The following is a 20,210-nucleotide window of genomic DNA, read 5'->3' on the forward strand; positions in this document are numbered from 1 at the left end:
GGGAAAGAGGAGAGTGAAAAAACTTAAAACTCAGCATTCAAAAAACTAAGATCATGGCATATGGGCCCATTACTTCATGACTAATAGATGGGGAAACAATGGAAACAGTGACAAACTGTTTTCGTGGGCTCCAAAATCACTGCAGATGGTGACTGCAGCCATGAAATGAAAAGATGCTTGCTCCTTGGAAGAAAAGCTATGACAAATCTAGAAAGCATATTAAAAAGCAGAGCCATTACTTTGCTGACAGAGGTGTCTATTCAAAGCTGTGGTTTTTCCAGTAGTTGTGTATGGGTGTGAGAGTTGGACTATAAAGAAAGCTGAGTGCTGAAGAATTGATGCTTTTGAACTGCGGTGTTGGAGAAGACTCTTGAGAGTTCCTTGAACTGCAAGGAGATTAAACCAGTCCATCCTAAAGGAAATCTGTCCTGAATATTCATTGGAAAGACTGATTCTGAAGCTAAAACTCCAATACTTTGGCCACCTGATGCGAAGAACTGACTCATTGGAAAAGACCCTGATGCTGGGAAAGATTGAAGGCAAGAGAAGAAGGAGACGACAGAGAATGAGATGGTTGGATGGCATCACTGACTCAGTGGACATGAGTTTGATTAAACTCTGGAAGTTGGTGATGGACAGAGAAGCCTGGTGTGCTGCAGTCCATGGAGTCGCAAATAGTTGTATACAACTGAACTGATAATGTTTCCTCAGACCACTGGGCTTCCCAAGTAGTGCTAGTGGTAAAGAACCTGGCTGCCCGTGCTGGAGACATAAGAGAGTTGGGTTTGATCCCTGGGTCAGGAAGATCCCTTGGAGAAGGGCATGGCAAGCCACTCCAGTATTCTTGCCTGGAGAATCGCATGTAGAGAGGAGCTGGGTGGGCTACAGTTCATAGTGTCACAAACAGTCGGACACAACTGAAGCAACTTAGCATCACACAAGCACACAGATCACTGAAATGCTAAAGGTGTTGCTCCAGCCATTGCATCCCCTTCCACCTGTCATCATGGGTGACCACTGGTGGAAACCAGAAACATATCCTAGCATTCCAAGGACTATCCCCACTGTATCTGTCGGGAGTGATGGGTTCTTATTGATTTCCAGCAGGAAAATGGTCTAATTCCGAATTCCTATCTTTAGAATCTGCTTTCCAGCAACATTTCTGGTATCAACTGTCCTAGATTGCGTTCCTCAGAACAAAACCCAAAGTAGGAATCCATGCTTAAGAAATTTATTTAAAATGAGCCCTTGGTAAGTGCGGAAAACATAATAGGGCAGGGGAAAATTGCCAAGCAAGAATGTGATCTTACACAAATGAGCTTACCTATGAAACAGAAACAGACATAGAGAATAGACTTATGGTTGCCATTGAGGGGAGTGGAGAAGATAGGGATTGGGAGTTGGGATCAGCAGATGTAAAATATTACACGTAGAATGGATAAACAGGTCATGCTGTATAGCACAGGGAACTATATTCAGTATCCTCTGATAAACTGTAATGGAAAAGAATATAAAATTATATATATATATAATATATATATTATATATATATATAATATATATATTATATATATATCACTTTGCTGTACACCTGAAATGAACACAATATTGTAAGTCAACCTTACTTCAATTAAAGTAAAGAATGTGGTCTCAGTAGAGACTGGCTTCAGTCTGATCCCACATAAGTGACATGACAGAGCTCATGTTCAGGCAAGGGGTCCGGCCTTCTGTGTTTGATGCCCACAGGTTGTTGACAAAGTCAACCGTGTTGGAGAGTGGAGAGAGGTATAACCTCCCAGACAAGGTGCTTCCATTTGGTTCAGGAGAATTCTCTGTATTGTTCTCTCCACTTACAGCAAATGGGAGAGAGGTGTACCAGCCTGAGGAGGGGATCACCCACTATAACAGCATAGAGCTATTCTGAACTGTAATGATCAGTAAACTCTTTGAGTTATTCTGTACACAGGGTAAGAAATATATTTCTTTATTTGGAAATCTGCACTATGTTTGGGTAAGAAGGTTTTATTTATCTTTCCTTCCTTTTTGTGAAATTACACTCAATCTCTTTGGCCATAAATCCCAAATAACTAATTCACTGACTTTGACTAAGGACACTCATGAAAATGAGATATCCTCTCCTGATCTGCTATCAATTCACCATCTTCAAATTGAGACTATTAATTCCCCCTGTGACCCTTGGTTATTTTAATGAATTTGCCTCTTCCTTCTGACCCTTATTTTTACTCTGTGGTAGCTAGAGTGAGAGATTATGAGGACATTACCCATTTGGAATGGGTCGATGTGGTGTGAACAGTGCTTTACCTGTTCCTTTTTTATGTGCAATTGAAAATGTCTCTGTACTAGTATAAACTATGCATGAGAGGTGGACAGAAAGTGGAAAAGGAAAGAGAAAATGAAAGATCCAAAGGTAATGTACAAACAGATGAGAGTGAGATTTTTATTTTCTTTTTTTGCAGTTTGAGTTTGGGAATTTGTACTTTTTTGCCAGTAAAATGATACATAACCTCACTCAGAACTTCAGCCTTCTTGAAGAGCTTAGAAATGTCATTGTCTTCCAAGGTGACAAAAAGTAGTCTATGGTTAACATTCTCCTGTTCTTTACTCTCCAGAACTTACAGTATACAGTGGACTGAGTAGTCTGTACTCCACAAACACTTGAAAAACAGTGGCGCATGTTAAAGTACTTTGAAAGCTGTCAAAATTCATGTTAAAATAAGGTGTTGTGGCATTGCGTTAAGTGACCTTGTCCAAGGTCTGCACTAAAGTTGTCTTTCAACCTCTTACCCCACTTACCCCCCCCATACGCACATTGCTTGTTTAGCCTGATTATTCTTCCCACTTGCCACACCCCTTTTCATTTTCTCCTTCCTCGCTATCAAAATTCCACTCATAATTCTAAGCTTGGTTTAAACCCCCAGTCTCAGGAAACAAACCCTGATACTCCAAGGTTTGGCAACAGAAGGCGAATCTCCCTGGGAAAAGCATGGCTGAGACCTGTTGGTTTCACTCTTGTGTACTAAGATTCTTCTTCCTCAAGGGAACTCTTTTCCTTTGGATGGTGTTCTCAAAGTGTGGTCTTCAAGTTAGAGTATTAATGTCAATGGAGAATTGGTTAAAATGAAAATTACTGGCTCCATCTCAGACCTATGAAATTAGAAATCTAGGTGTATGACCCACAACCTGTGTTTTTAATAAAACTTCCAGGTGATTCTGAAGTCTGCTAAAGCTTGATAATCACTGTCTAAGGGAGTCTCTTACTGATCACCTTTGGTACATCCTGCTGACCTCAGGCAATACGCCTCCATGTACCATGCAAGCTAAATAAACCCTTAACTGCCATGGCATAGTTGTAACATTTAAACTAACTTTCCTAGTGGCTCATCCATAATATAAGGAAAATTAATTTTGCCAGTAATGTGTAATTAGATACAGTGATTCATCAAATATAGAAATGTATTATAGTGGCTAAAAGCAGAAGTTTTATAGTCAGACGAACTAGACCTTGAATCCAGCTTATCACTTAATCATGTTGACATGAAAGCTCTGCAGCCATAATAATAATGTGAAGATTAAGTGAGATGATGAAAGTAAAGCAATTAGCAAAGCATAGAAAGTGTTCAACAAAGAGTAATAAGCTGGATTTTGCTTAGTCATCGTCAATAGCCGTCTCTTTGCAGTAGATATCAGCAATCAACTCTCTGGCCACCTCCACGGGGCTTGGAACATTTTTCACCCTTGGAATTCCAAGGCACTCTCAACATCATCAAGGGTGCTTGAAGTCTAGGCTGAAAGAGATATAGGAATTATTTCTTCTGTGTTGACTCCTATAGCCCAATTTCTAATTTATCATCTCAGTGCCCTTCTAGCATCTAGGCTGTCATTCTGGGGGAACATCAGGCCCAACCTCAACATTTGCAGAGTTTAGAACAAGAGTATAACTTGGAGTCCCACACAACATACACTTACATTTATAATTTAACAGAGCAAGCTTAAAAAAAAAAGTCATCTTATCTGATGACTATCAGAATAGCAGCCCCTACAATCCCTGTAAGCTGTGGGTACATTACCTTATATGATAAAGAGACTTTGCGAGTGTGATTAAGTAAAGACCTTGAGATGGGGAGATTATCCTGAATAATCAATCGTATAATAATCAGGATCCTGTTAAGAGGAAGGCAGGCAAGTCAGAGAAGGAAATGTGACAAAATGCAAAATATAGAGTGGTAAGGAATGCAGGCAGACAGGTTTCCAACCTGGGCCATGGACCACTACCTGTCCTCGATGTTGGATACCTGGCTGCACAGCAGAAGGTGAGTGTCAGGTGAGCGAGTGAAGCTTTATCTGCTGCTCCCTATTGGTCCCCATCACTCGAATTACCACCTGAACCATCACTCCCACCCCCTACCCACACAATCCCACCCTCATTGTCCGTGGAAAAATTGTCTTCCACAAAACTGGTCCCTGTTACCTAAAAGATTGGGGACTGCTGCTTTAGAAGATAGAAAAAGAGAGGAAATAAATTCTCCCTTAGAATCTTCAGGGAGACCACAGCCTTGCTGACCTATTCTGGATTTCTGAACTTCAAAATTGTTCAGTAACACATTGGTGTAATTTTTATAGCAGCATTCTGAAACAACCCTTCATAACAAAGAAATTTAAAAAATGTGTACAAATGCTTTTACAATACTGCACATTAGCAAAATATCAATGATGATTAAGCCTAATGATTCTTTTGCATACTAAATTATCCAGTGACATTTAAATGAATAATACAATTAATTTTTTATTTTTGTTCTTATCTATTTTCCTTGCCTTTATTTCAGCATACTTATGAATTATATTATTCAGGTAGTTTGCTTTTAATAGAAAGTATTGCTAAATTAGATCACCTTTTAAAAATTATTGTAGTTATTAGATGATATTTTCGTTTGTTTACAATATGGAGAAATTTGGCTCTATGAAGGCATCGGCTACTGAATTGTCATTAAAACTCTTAAAAAATAATTAGATTTAGAAATAAACCATTAATTTATATATCATGTTTACACATCTTAAGGGAACTACATATAATAAATTATGATCTTGGGAAAAAACCTATACACAATGGAGTATTACTCAGCCGTTAAAAGAATTCATTTGAATCAGTTCTGATGAGATGGATGAAACTGGAGCCGATTATACAGAGTGAAGTAAGCCAGAAAGAAAAACACCAATACAGTATACTAACACATATATATGGAATTTAGGAAGATGGCAATGACGACCCTGTATGCAAGACAGGGAAAGAGACACAGATGTGTATAACGGACTTTTGGACTCAGAGGGAGAGGGAGAGGGTGGGATGATTTGGGAGAATGACATTCTAACATGTATACTATCATGTGAATTGAATCCCCAGTCTATGTCTGACGCAGGATGCAGCATGCTTGGGGCTGGTGCATGGGGATGACCCAGAAAGATGTTATGGGGAGGGAGGTGGGAGGGAGGTTCATGTTTGGGAATGCATGTAAGATTTAAAGATTTTAAAATTTAAAAATAAAAACTAAAAAAAAAAAAAAAAGGGAAAAAACCTAAATATTTAAATTAAAATAATTCACTGTCAATTATAACTGTTGTTATTAACATCTATAAAGCAATATCTAGTTGTACAGAACTTTGTATAAATTCTTTTTTTCTTGTTTTTTTAATGCTGATGCTTAAATTTTTTCAAGCCTCTCACTTCAGTTGATACAATAGCAAGACTTAAAATGGCTAGAATGAGTCCCAAGTTTATTTTGTATGCAAATCTTATTCTTCATCATCATGCAAGTGCTTTCATTTTCTTTTTATAGTTTCTTTGTATTTTTTTGGCATGGCACTTGTTGCATATTTTGCAGGCAATGTATTTTGATTTAGAAACATTTTTTTTTCAAAAAAGTAAAAAATGCTTTTTATCATTTTCAAAATGAAGTAGCCAGACTCATATCTATTTGTGTTTTTGTTGAAAATACTGCACAGGTTGTGAGTACCTCAAAATCATGAGCAGGGACACAGAGATGTAAGTCAGTGGATGCTTGGCACTACTGGAAAATGAAATGTTATAAGCAAATCTATTGCATTCATTTTATAGGAGAGGACATATTTAAGCAATTTGTGTGGTCTTTCCCCTAAATCATTCCCCAGACTCTGAATCTTTCTCAATGTCAGTTATACTACATAACATAAATCTTCAGGTTTAAGACACTGATGTTACAAGTAGCAGATCTGTTAATCACCTACTGGATTACATGCTAGTCTACTGATCTCTGAGTTCCTTGAAGACAGGAATTGTGTCTTATTCATTTCCATATTTTGGAGACCTCACAGTGTGCCTAGAATATGTTAGGAAATGAACAAAGAAGTTTTGATTAAATTAAATAGAATAATAAGGTTATTATTGATAAAAATAGATCATTGTTACTGATGATCAAATTATTGATCTAAAAAAAGAAATCTGCTTCTCCTAGAAATTCAGCAAATAGAGAAACATAAGTATGAGCATGACATGCAGAAGTCAGACTGATTAGCCCCAGAGATATTTTAAGAGAGATCCTGAGAAGAGTCCCCAGTTTTCTTCAAGGCCCTTCCATGCTGTCAGCAAATTCTTCCGATATTTAACCTGAAGCAGTTAAATGATGTGCTGCAACTCAGAGAGAGCTGCTGTAATTGCCAAAGTTTCAATCTTACCACTGGGGCATATTTAAGGTATGAGAACATCTTAACTCAGCACATTTTAAAGAGCAGTATTTTTAGTTTCTTGGCTGGATGGTCCTGTTTTAATTCAGGAAACAAAAGGTGTTGGTTTAAGTAACAGTGATAGCATCTCACTGTTTTTCTTTCTGAGGTCTTTCCATCAACTGTTCACTCTTTCCCCGTGTTCTCAAAGCCACTTCATTTAAAACATGCATGCATTCCTGCTGACACAAACATATGCAGAGTATTACAGTATGAATATATGCTATTTTACAAGTGTGGACTGATGCTAACGCTGAAACTCCAGTACTTTGGCCACCTCATGCGAATAGTTGACTCATTGGAAAAGACCCTGATGCTGGGAGGGATTGGGGGCAGGAGGAGAGCGGGACGACAGAGGATGAGATGGCTGGATGGCATCACCGACTTGATGGACGTGAGTTTGAGTGAACTCCGGGAGTTGGTGATGGACAGGGAAACCTGGCGTGCTGCAATTCATGGGGTCGCAAAGAGTCGGATACAACTGAGCGACTGAACTGAACTGAACTGAATAGATATACAAAGCAATAAATAGATTGCGGTTCCTTGATATTCTGGGAGTTTCTTCCTCGTGCAGTTCTACAGTGAGAGCAGAATTTCAGTAAATGTGAAATACCGGAATTAATAAGCGAGATAAAATGAAGTAAGGATTGAAGTAATCTTGCTACTTTTGTTTCTGTTGCTGTGTATACATGTCTCCCTGCAAGATTTTGTTGGAGAGGTATGTACTGATGACAATGCTGGCATAGAGGGTGTACACCCTGAACTTTACTAGGAAACCCAAATTGTTTTTCAAAGAGGTTGAAAATGTGCAGTCCTACCAGCAGCGTGTAAAAATTTCTGTTTATCTCTTCACTCTATGATCCTTGATATTTTCAGACATCTTGGATTTTACCAACCTAGTTTGTTTGTAATGTCTCATTATGACTAATTTGTGTTACAAAATTACCAATGAATTTGAGCACATTTTCAAATGTTTGTGTGCCATTTTTGACTTTATTTTTTAGAACAGTTTTAGTATTACAACGGAATTGAGAGGATAGTATAGACTTCCCATACATCTGCTCCCCTGCTCCTCACATGCATATTCTCCCCCATTACCAACATCACTCTTCCGAATGGTACTTTTTTTTTTTTTTACCATGGATGGACCTACATTGACACATCATAATCACCTAATGTCCAAAGTTCCCCTTATTCTATGGATATAAATCCACCACTATAATACACTACAGAGGTTTTGTCCTAAAAATTCTCTGTGTTCTACCTATTCACCCCCCACTTCAAAACCATTGATATTTTTATTGTCTCTATAGTTCTGCATTTTCTAGAAGTCATCTAGCTGGAATCATAAGTACGTAGCCTTCAGGATTGGCTTCTTTCACTTAGTTATTGCATTTAAAGTTTCTTCATGTCTTTTTATGACTTGAAAGCTTGTTTATTTTGTGTTGAAAAATATTCCATTGTCTGTTTGTCCATATTTATTTATTTTTCTACTGGTAGAAATCTTGGTTGCCTCCAAGTTTTGGTGATAAACATCTTTGTGCAGGTTTTGAGTGGACATAACTTTGCAAATCTGTTGGGTAGATATCACTTTGCTGACAAAGGTCCATATTATCAAAGGTATGGTTTTTCCAGTAGTCATTCATAGATGTGAGAGTTGGACCATAAAGAAGGCTGAGTGCTGAAGAACTGATGCTTTCAAATTGTGGTTCTGGAGAAGACTCTTGAGAGTCCTTGGACAGTAAGATCAAACTAAATTCTAAAGAAAATTAACCTTGAATACTTATTGGAAGGACTGGTGCTGAAGCTCCAATACTTTGGCCACCTCATGTGAAGAGTCAATTCATTGGAAAAGACTGAGGGCAGGAGAAGAAGGGGGAGACAGAGGATGAGATGGTTGGATGGCATCACTGACTCAATGGACATGAGTTTGAGCAAACTTTAGGAAACAGTGAAGGACAGGGAAACCTGGCATGCTGCCGTCCATGGGTCACTAAGAGTTGGACACAACTTAGTGATTGAACTACAACATGGAATATAATTGCTGAATCATGTGATAAAAATATGTTTTGTTTTGTAAGAAACTGCCAAACTATCTTTCAAGGTGTACCATTTTGCATTCCCACCAGCATGAGAGTTTCTAAGAATTTTTAAGTGTTATTTTGTAAGTGTTCTGGATTTTCTCCATTTTAATATATGTATAATGGTATCTTGGTTTAATTTGCATTTTTTCCTGATGACATGTGATTTTTTAATATGCTTATTTGCCATTTGTATATCTTCTTTGTTGAGATGTCTGTTAAAATATTTGGTCCATTTTAAAATTAGGTTGTTTATTTTCTCATTGTTGAGTATTAAGAGTTCTTTGCATATCTTGGATAATAGTCTTTTAATCAGGTGTCTGTTGCAAATATTTCCTCCCAGTCTGTGGCTTGTCTTCTAATTTTCTTGACATTATCTTCTGCAGAACTGAAACTTTTAATGATCATGTCATCTATGAATAGAAACAGTTTTCTGTGTTCTTTCCCAATCTGTATACCTTTTGTTTTCTTTATTTGCCTTGTTGTATTAGCAAGGATTTCCAGTTCATTGTTGAAAAAGATGGATGAGAGGGGACATCATTACTTTATACCTGATTGTTAGTGAGAAAGTTTCAAGTTTCTTATGATTAAATATAATGTTAACTGTAGGTTTTGGAGATAGTTTATCAAGTTGAGAAAGTCTCTTCCTAGTTTACTGGGAGTTTTTATTATGAATAGGTGTACTTTTGGGGATTCAATTTGCTAAATTTTGGTTGAGTATTTTTGCATATATGAGAGATATAAACTTTGTCTGTAATTTTCTTTTCTTGGTAATTATCTGTCTGTTTTTGGTGTGAGGGTAATACTGGCCTCATAGAATAAGTTAAGAAGCATTTCCCTGGCTTCTATCCTCTGAAATGAATTGTAGAGAATTGGTATACTTTCTTCCTACATGTTTGGTAGAATTCATCAGGGTACCCTTTTAGGCTGGTGCTTTCTGTTTGAAAGGTTATTAATTATTGATTTAATTTATTTAATAGATATAGGCTTATTCAGGTTATTTCTAGCTTCTGTGAATTTTGGTAGATTGTGTCTTTGAAGGAATTGATACATTTTATATACAACGTCAGCTTTGTGGGCATAGAATTATTGCCATTTATTTTTTATTTCTGTGACATGCTTGTGTGTTTTGTCCATTTTTCTGTATTTTTTTCTCTATTAGTGATTTTCAGGCATTCTTTACATATATCTAAATACTTGGGCTTTATCAATAAATGTGCTACAAATGTCTTTAATATAATTTTATGTATTCCTGATGTAATAACTTTTCTGTAGTGCTAATAATGATAGTCTTTAACTCTTTTTGTCTGATATTTTGTTCTGGTTTTTTGTCCATCATCTATTTGTATATGGTGCCTTTTTTTCTATGTATTTGTGTTCAAAATTTCCATGTCTTTATGAGTTAGAGATATGTCTCATAATGTATAAGTGGAATGGTTGTGTTTTTGTTTTTCATCGTGGTCCCATAATCTTTGTTTTTAAAGGGCAAATTTAAGCCCTTTATAGTCATTATGATTATTGGTATCGTTGGACTTGTTTCTATTGTTCTCTGTCCTTTTTTTCTATGCATTTTTCTTCTTTTGATTGATTGAGGCAATTTTCCCTCAATTCTATTCTTTATTTTATACTATTCTTAGTGGTTACTCCTAAGCCACAGCCCTCTGAAAAGCCTCAAAGCCTTTAAACACTTTCCTTATTTATCATGCTATTTTAGTTCTGCTCTATTTTTTTTAACATCGCTGGTAGCTCAGAAGGTAAAGAATCCACCTGCAATGCAGGAGATTGGACTCAATTCCTGATTTGAGAAGATCTCCTGGAGAAGGGGATGGCTACCCACTCCAATATTCTTCCTGGAGAATCCCATGGACAGAGGAGCCTGGTGGGTTACTTACTGTCCACAGGATCACAAAGAGTTGGACATGACTGAGTGATCCAAACTTATTTTTTTTTAGCAATCGCCACATATTGAATATTCTTCTTACTTTGTTCATTTTTTAAATTAAGCAACACATTTTCCATTTTGTTTGCTCACCATTTCCTCTTTCTTCTTGGATATGTTGCCCTGGGAGCTTTACTTCCTGAAGTACATCCTTTAGAAGTTCCTTTAGTGAAGGTTTGGTAATGGTCTGCATTTGCCTTTACTTGCTCTCTTTCTTAAAAGATTGTTTTAATTGATTGAAAATACCACTCTGACAGTCATTTTCTTTCAACAGTTCCACCTACTCATTTCTTTTTTCATGTTGTTCAGAAGACTGCTCCCCTGCCTGGCCAGCTGTCCTTTGTAGATGTTCTGTCTTTTTGCTGTAACTGCTTTCTTGACTAATTCATCTTTTTATTTTGAGATAACTGTAGACTCACTTATAGTTGAGTACCTTTTACCTAGTATATTATTTACCTAGTTTCTCTTAACTTCTTACAAAATTGCAATGTAATATCACTCTTCTTTGTAATTTTGTTCTGCACTTATTTAAACATTTTAAACCTAGTAATGCTACATTCTGTACTGGACAATTCCAACATCTATAGACTCTGGAGATCTCTGACTTTCATTTATTGCAGCTGACCCTAATGTGCTTTGTGACACTTTAATAGGTGCTCAGTACTTAATCATGTTATGTGAGAACCTTGCCAGCCTAAGCTGGGATGGCTTCCTTCCAGCCATGATTTGTGTCGTGTTTTGCTAGGATTGAGGGATGCCGCAGACCCAGGACCATTTTGAGACCCTTAGAAGCCTGTCTTGGTGAAGGACTCACAGGCTTATTTCCTCTCATTCTGCATCCTTCAGCAGTCCTGTTGTGGTCCTTTGCCCACAAGACACCTCTGCCTCTGCTCAGTTCTCACTGCTTACTGCTTTCAATGGCTGCCCTGCTTAAGGCTTATTTGTTTTTAGTGGGGTTTGTGAGCACAGCAATATATCACAAATTGGGTCCTACTGAAGATCCAGCTGCTTTGTAGCAGGTCAGTAAAGCTCTTAGCCCACTATATTGCTGGAAGCAGAAGTACTGGGAAAAAGGTGATGGTGGTTATTGATCTTTGGAATGAGTACTGTCTTTGTATTGTTTGAGTTGTACTGTTACCACAATACAAGACAAACCCTTTTGACCCCCTTCCAGGACTGAAGCACTCATTTCCCCAGCTGCTGGATACCACTCCCCTCTCTGACTTGCTCTTGGCTGAAGAGGACTGTCATACCCAAGGGTCAGTCTGTAGCCAATGACTATTGATGTATCTATGTGTGTGTAATTCAGGACACCTCTCAAGAGCCATCCTAACTCAGAGTCCCCTGTGAAGTTACTCGAGAACTTTATTGTGATTGTATGTTCTCTGCAAATCCTGCTTTTGTCAGTTCCCCACAGGTATAGATCTTGTGGCCAATCACTCCCAGGAAAATCTCTGCAGGCAAATCTGTCTCAGAATCTACTTTCCTGGAGGAAATTGAACTCAAACAGTCTTGTTTTCAAAAGTTTTTGGAACTTTCATGACCCCATAGAATACATAATTAAAATATCTTTACTATGTCATGAATTTTAGTCCTGGGAGCCATTTAGAAATAATCTAGTTTTATATCATTCTAAAATTTAAAAAAATTGAGACCCGGAGTTGAACTATTTCATAAAAGATCATCAGCTCACTCTGTGGTCTCTGTTGTCTTCACATGAAGGGGACTGACCTCTGACCTCTCTTTTTTAAGTTCTAATATTCAACTGATCTGTGGTTCTGAGCTTTGAGACCGAGGCGCTTGCCAGTCTCTGGTGCTATTTTCCTTCTTTGCCTCTTTGTATGATTTTTTGTTCTTCCATGTTCTTCTAGCAAGTTTTTTCAAATAATTTTGAGTGTGGCCATAAAATAGAGTATAGAAAATGTAGCCAAAGATATTATAACAAAGAAATTCGATGCATTTTGCTTGCTTATTTCCTGCAGCACCCTCATTACATTGGGCATGGATGTAGGTGCAGGGCCAGCTTTGTGGGCCTGTGATTGGTCCCAGATTCAGAGTTTTCTAGCTGTTGATTTCATGCTCACTATCAGATGCGTTGAAATTCATAATCATTTTTTTTAACCAGGGGGCCCACATTTTAATTTTTCAATAGGTCTCATAAATAATATAGCTGGCTCTGGGTAGACAGTTTGGCATAGAAGTCAGAACGATGTGTGGGGTCGAATCATGCCTTTGTCTCTTACATGTTATGGTCTTGGCCAAAATTCTTAAACCCTCTGGATCTCTTTCCTCATTGAGAAAATATTGCTGGCAGGACCTACAAATATTTGAAATTTGCTATTGAAAAGACTAATTAACAAATACTATTACAGTAGCTGTCATTTTGAGCTTCCCTCATAGCTCATTTGGTAAAGAATTTGCCTGCAATGCAGGAGACTCCAGTTTAAAGATTCCCTGGAGAAGGGATAGGCTACCTACTCCAGTATTCTTGGACTTCCCTGTGACTCAGCTGGTAAAGAATCCGCCTGCAATGCAGGAGACTTGGTTTGACTCCTGGGTCAGGAAGATCTGCTGGAGGAGGGATAGGCTACCCACTCCAGTATTCTTGGGCTTCCCTTGTGGCTCAGCTGGTAAAGAATCTGCCTGCAATGCAGGAGACCTGGGCTCCATCCCTGGGTTGGGAAGGTCCTCTGGAGAAGGGAAAGGCTACCCACTCCATTATTCTGGCCTGGAGAATTCCATGGATTGTATAGTCAATGGGGAGCTATAATATGAAAAAATTAGAATTAGTGAAGTTAAGCCAGTGGGTTCTGGGATCAGATTTCCTGGGTTCATGTCTGAGCTTTGTGATTTACCAATGGTGATACCTTGAGTAAGTTCCCTAAACATTCTTTGTGTCTCATCATAGGATGTATGTCAATGTTAAATAAGTTAATTGTAACTTCTTGGCATGGTACCTGGTTTTAGGTATGATACTGGTTTTAGGAGAGATAACCAAACTCTTCGAAAACATGCATGCTATGAGAGAAAATAATCAAAAGGGTCCTTGGTAGAGAAAGAGAAAAGTTTGGGAACACATGTGAACCACACTGTGGAGAAGGACGTGACAACTACAAACCACAGAATTAACTGTTTGTGTTGGTCAGTATAGCACCTCTACTTAGCACACACCTATGGACGGGTCACTGTGTCCTTTAGGGAAGGTGGTAACAATTTTACACAGTTTTATCTAACAGGAAACCTGGAGGCATAGATTCCCTGTGATGATACGCTCATTGTTCTCAATTTTATACTTGGCAGCTAGTTGGAGTACAGACTCCTTCTATCATCATTAACCTCATTAGTCATCCCCAAATGAGGAAAGCCCAGGATGAGCTTTGAGAGGGAAGTCCAAATTCTTGGAAGATATCTCAGGATGTTCCCAAGGTATAGTGTAGTGAGCAACCAAACTGAAGCAAATACGCCTCTCCCACCAAAAAAAGTCTTCCCTGATGGCTCAGTGGGAAAAGAATTCACCTGCAGTGCTGAAGACACTGGAGACGTAGGTTCAATCCCTGGGTCAGGAGGATCCCCTGGGGAAGGAAATGGCAACCCACTCCAGTATTCTTAGCTGAAAAATTCTATGTATAGAGGAACCTGGCAGGCTATCGTCCAAAGGATGGCAAAGAGTTGAACAGGACTTAGTCCTTAGACTAAGCAAGCAGGCCCCCCAGGAAAGCAAGCATGTCTTTTCTCTGAATTACTCCTTCCCTACTGTGCACTGAATTGTGTACCCCCAAAATTCCTATATGCAGGTCAGGAAGCAACAGTTAGAACTGGACATGGAACAACAGACTGGTTCCAAATAGGAAAAGGAGTATGTCAAGGCTGTATATTGTTACCCTGCTTATTTAACTTCTATGCAGAGTACATCATGAGAAACACTGGACTGGAAGAAGCACAAGCTGGAATCAGGATTGCCGGGAGAAATATCAATAACCTCAGGTATGCAGATGACACCACCCTTATGGCAGAAAGTGAAGAGGGACTCAAAAGCCTCTTGATGAAAATGAAAGAGGAGAGTGAAAAAGTAGGCTTAAAGGTCAACATCCAGAAAACAAAGATCATGGCATCCAGTCCCATCACTTCATGGGAAATAGATGGGAAACAGTGGAAACAGTGTCAGACTTTATTGTTTGGGGGCTCCAAAATCACTGCAGATGGTGATGGCAGCCATGAAATTAAAAGACACTTACTCCTTGGAAGGAAAGTTATGACCAACCTAGATAGCATATTGAAAAGCAGAGACATTACCTTGCCAACAAAGGTCCATCTAGTCAAGGCTATCGTTTTTCCAGTGGTCATGTATGGATGTGAGAGTTGAACTGTGAAGAAAGCTGAGCACCAAAGAATTGATGCTTTTGAGCTGTGGTGTTGGAGAAGACTCTTGAGAATCCCTTGGACTGCAAGGAGATCCAACCAGTCCATTGTAAAGGAGATCAGTCCTAGGTGTTCTTTGGAAGGACTGATGCTAAAGCTGAAACTCCTGTACTTTGGCCACCTCATGTGAAGAGTTGACTCATTGGAAAAGACTCTGATGCTGGGAGGGATTAGGGGCAGGAGGAAAAGGGGACAACAGAGGATGAGATAGCTGGATGGTATCACCGACTCGATGGGTGTGAGTTTGGGTGAACTCCGGGAGTTGGTGATGGACAGGGAAGCCTGGCGTGCTGCAATTCATGGGGTCACAAAGAGTCGAACACGATTGAGCGACTGAACTGAACTGAAAATTCCTTCATTAAATCCCTTAACACCTACTGTGGTAGCATTTGGAAAAGGCCTTGGGGAGGTAATTAGAGTTAGACTCAGTCATGAGGATAGGGTCTCATGTGGGATTAGTGGCTTTCTTAGAATGAGGAAAAGAGATATTTCTCTCCACAAGCTCACACCAAGGACAGACCATGGGAGGATACACAGAGAAGGTAGCTTTCTGCAGGCCAGAAAGAGAGTGCTCCCCAGAACATGACCATGATCTCTGATCTCAAACTTCCAGCCTCCAGAACTATGAGAAAATAAACTTGTATTGTTAAACCCACGCAGCCTGTGATATTCCGTTATGGCAACCTGAGCTAAGATGATCCCTTTCGACAACTGTCTTCTGTCATGTGTTTTTCCTCCTGTCCTCCTTTGGATTGATGGTCTATGATCACTAATTGAATAATTACCAGAAATATTTATAATTATAATCCATCCTGTGCTCAGTCATGTCTGACTCTTTGTGACCCCATGGACTGTAGCCCACTAGGCTCCTCTGTCCATGAGATTTTCCGTGCAAGAATACTGAAGTGGATTGTCAATTACTTCTCCAGGGAATCTTCCCAACCCAGGGATTGAACCCACAATCTCCTGTATCTCCTGCATTGCAGGCAGATTCTTTACCCAGAAATATTTAGCTAAAAATTAATAAATCCTTCCCCATAGGAGTATTAAGAGAGTATTTAGCCTGCTGTTGTGGGTTGAATTGTGCCCCACAAAGATATGTTGAATCCCCATATATCCACGAATGTGATTTTATTTGAAAATAAGGTCTTTGCAAATGTGATCAAGGTGAGATCCTATTGAAGTACTGTGAGACCCCCTAGTCCAATGTAACTGGGTTCTTCATAAGAAGAGGAAAAATGCCATGTGAAGACACACACATGGAAAGAAGGCCTGGAGATGATAGAGGGAGATATTGGAGTGATGCAGCTAAAAGCTAAGGAATACCAAGGATCTATGGCCACCATCAGAAGTCAAGAAGAGGCAAGGAAGTACTCTGCCCAACATCTCAGAGCCTGGCTGTGCTAACACCTTGGCTTCCGATTTCTACCCTCTATAACTGCTGGAGAGTGTATTTCTATATTGTCACCCAAGTCTGTGGTAGTTTGTTAAGGCTGCCCTAAGAAACAAATTCAAGTGCCTCCCTTCACATAGTAAAGTAAAGTAAAGTCACTCACTCTTTGCAACCCCATGGACTGTAGCCTAAGGCTCCTCCCTCCATGGGATTCTCCAGGTAAGAGTACTAGAGTGGGTTATCATTTCCTTCTGCAGGGGATCTTCCCAACCCAGGGATCGAACCCGGGTCTCCTGCATTCCAGGCAGACGCTTTAACCTCTGAGCCACCAGGGAAGCCCCTTCACAGAAGCAGTATTTTATTCTTGCTTTGAATCTCATTTCCTAGTGATTGTCATCAGTAGAATTACCTTCAAAGCAGAGGAACAAGATACAAAAGCATGAGGACCTTTCAAATCATACTCGTTTTGTGGAATAAAAGATAATCTGAAAAAGAATAGATACATGTATATGTATAACTGAACATTCAGAAAACTAAAACCATGGCATCTGGTCACATTGCTTCATGGCAAATAGATGGGGGAAACAATTGAAACAGTGACAGACTTTATTTTGCAGGGGGACTCAAAAAAAAAAAAAAACTGCAGATGGTGACTGCAGCCATGAAATTAAAAGATGCTTGCTCCTTGGAAGAAAAGTTATGACCAAACCTAGACAGCGTATTAAAAAACAGAGACATTACTTTGCCAACAAAGTTCCATATAGTCAAAGCTATGGTTTTTCCAGTAGTCATGTATGGATGTTGAGAGCTGAACTCTAAAGAAAGCTGAGCGCCAAAGAATTGATGCTTTTGAGGTGTGGTGTTGGAGAAGATTCTTGAGAGTCCCTTGAACAGCAAGGAGATCCAACTGGTCCATCCTAAAGGAAATCAGTCCTGAATATTCATTGGAAGGACTGATGCTGAAGCTGAAACTCCAATATTTGGGCCACCTGATGTGAAGGGTGCAAAGACCCTGAAGCAGGAAAAGATTGAAGGCAGGAGGAGAAGGGGGCAACAGAGGGTAAGATGGTTGGATGGCCTCACCAACTCGATGGCCATGAGTCTGAGTAAGCTCCGGGAGTTGGTGATGGACAGGGAAGCCTGGCGTGCTGCAATCCATGGGGCTGCAAAGAGTCGGACATGATTGAGTGACTGAACTGAACTGAACTGATACATATAACTGAACCTCTTTGCTGTATACCTGAAACTAACACAAAATTCTTAATAACTATACTCCAGTATGAAGTAAAAATTTAAAAAAATTTTTACTTAAAAGGAAAAGTTGCTGTGGGTATGAAATCCATCCCACAATACCACTCAATCTCCCAAGGCCAACCCATTCTTTAACCTGTTAAGTAAACCCAACCAACCACTAATGAACAAAGTGGCGGAGCTGGTTTAGTCACTAAGTCGTGTTCGACTCTTTGAGACCCAGGAGACAGTAGCAGGCTAGCCTCCCCTGTCCATGGGGTTTGCTGGGTAAGAATACTGGAATGGTTTGCCATTTCCTTCTCCAAGAGATGGATCTTCATGGTGTAGGGATCAAACCCAGGTCTCCTGCATTGCAAGCAGATTCTTTACCTCTGAGCCACCAGGGAAGTCCTAATGAGCAAAGTGTACATGCATATTTGGTGGTGAATGGGAGGTGATTTCAGTCTAATCCTTGCCTGGTTCGTGATGGATGAAAGATCACAGTATGCTTGTCTCAGATGTAGAGGGAGCTATAAAAACTGGAAAGGACAGTAAAGATATGTGGTGGCTTTACTACAGGTGCCTTGTGTTTATGGAATCTCACTTCCAATTATGGACATATTCTTTTAAAAATTCTTCTTGAAATGTTTGCCTTTATAACCATGTGTCATTCAGTCTGTCCCAGAAAAGCAGAAATAGCATATTTTCGTTGTTTTATCTTCCAACACAAGAGGGCAGCATTGCAGCATTGTTCATTTCCTGTAGGACCCACACTGCTGTACTTCGCATTTAAATACGCAGTGTACCTTTTTCAAATGGATAATCAGTTGAGAATTGCACAAAGGAGGACCCAGGCTATTTATCCATCACATGGCATTTATTTTAATGTTAGTTTTGAAAACAGTACCCTCTGATGAGCATTCATACATTTTATATTTGCTTCATTGTGTCAGATGCTATACCCATCATCCAGTTTCAAGAAGATGAGGTACTTTTGTGTTTTGTAGTGTTTGTGTAGGGTAATTGTCTAAACATCTGAATTCATTTAAATGGCATTTTCAATCACATTACTCGGAAGTACATAGGGTACCAGGACATAGGCAGTTTGACATAAAGGATGAGTAACCCACTGGGCAGGGGGGTTTCCTGCTTGGTTGAAACAAGTCTGTGAGAGAGCAAACCTGGTGCCACGGATTCCAGCCACAGATTCCTGTACAAATAAATGGGCTGGGAGATAGGGGGTGGTGGGAGTGCAGTAAAGATAGTAAGAATAATGATACAAAGAGGGACCATTTTTGACTGCTTATTGTATCTTTGTTGTTGTTTAGTCACTAAGCTGTGTCCGACTCTGCAGCCCCATGAATTGTAGCATGCCCGGCTTCCCTGTCCTACCCTATCTCCCAGAATTTGCTAAAACTCATGTCCATTGAGTTGGTGATGCTATCAATTTTATCTTAGATCCATTATTTGCATAGCTATATTGTTCTTAATACTTGTGCATAACTCCTCTCGTTTTTATAGGTGAGAAAGTAGAAGCTTGGCTTAGGTAAGTGATTCACCCCTCAATTCATGAAGCTCATAGGAGGCAGCGCTGACTGCCAAACTCAGGTTTCTCCCACTACTTCATGTTGACAGTAAAAGAGATTGAATTCAGTGATTCACTCTAAAACATTATTGATTTGATATTCAAACTTCTTCATCCCTACCCTATCCACTTCATATATTTGATTTAGTCGAGACTACTGTGATGGTTAATTTTATGTGTCAGCTTTACTGGTCTAAGGGATGCCCAGATGGCCAGTAAAACAGTATTTCTGGATGTGCCTTTGAGGTCATTTCTGGAAGAGATTAACATTTGAATCAAGAAAGAAGATGACCCTCACCAATGTAGATGGGTATCATCCAATCCCTTGGGGGTCTGAATAGAACAAAAAAGGCAGAAGGACGAATTTCTTTGTTTAAGCTGAAACATCAGCACTCCTGGCTCTTGGCTTTATGGACCAAGACCAGAACTTGGCTGGATTACACTACTGGTATTACTGCTTCTCCAACTTGCAGATGGCAGGTGTACTATTTTCTAACCCTCATAATGGTGTGAGCCAGTTTTTATAATAAATGTCCATATTTTATATATGTATAAAATATACACATATATAATATATCCATATATGTATGTCTACGTATGTTCTGTTTCTCTAAAAATTTTGACTATACAGCTACCTAGTAAAATACAATAATGCTATGTAAGGTCTAAGTTTTATTATTGCATTTATTATCTTTTGTTCTTTGCATCTGAGCAATAATTTAGTGCCTTGTGTCTGAGAATCTTCATCTCAACAGAACTGTGGAGATCCCAGAAGATTCGAGTCCCTTT

General features: G+C 39.2%; 1 protein-coding gene and 1 non-coding gene across 3 annotated transcripts in view; one reads left to right on the forward strand and one right to left on the reverse strand.

Annotated features, from left to right (window-relative positions):
- Positions 1 to 20,210, forward strand: part of PDE4B (phosphodiesterase 4B) — a 664,998-nt gene that overhangs the window by 156,596 nt on the left and 488,192 nt on the right. The gene's annotated exons all lie outside the window — the stretch shown is intronic.
- Positions 16,870 to 16,941, reverse strand: TRNAS-GGA (transfer RNA serine (anticodon GGA)). The gene has a single exon. It is a non-coding gene; the product is annotated as a tRNA-Ser (tRNA).

The sequence above is a fragment of the Ovis aries genome, chromosome 1, assembly GCF_016772045.2.
Source record: "Ovis aries strain OAR_USU_Benz2616 breed Rambouillet chromosome 1, ARS-UI_Ramb_v3.0, whole genome shotgun sequence".
Lineage (NCBI taxonomy): Eukaryota > Metazoa > Chordata > Mammalia > Artiodactyla > Bovidae > Ovis > Ovis aries.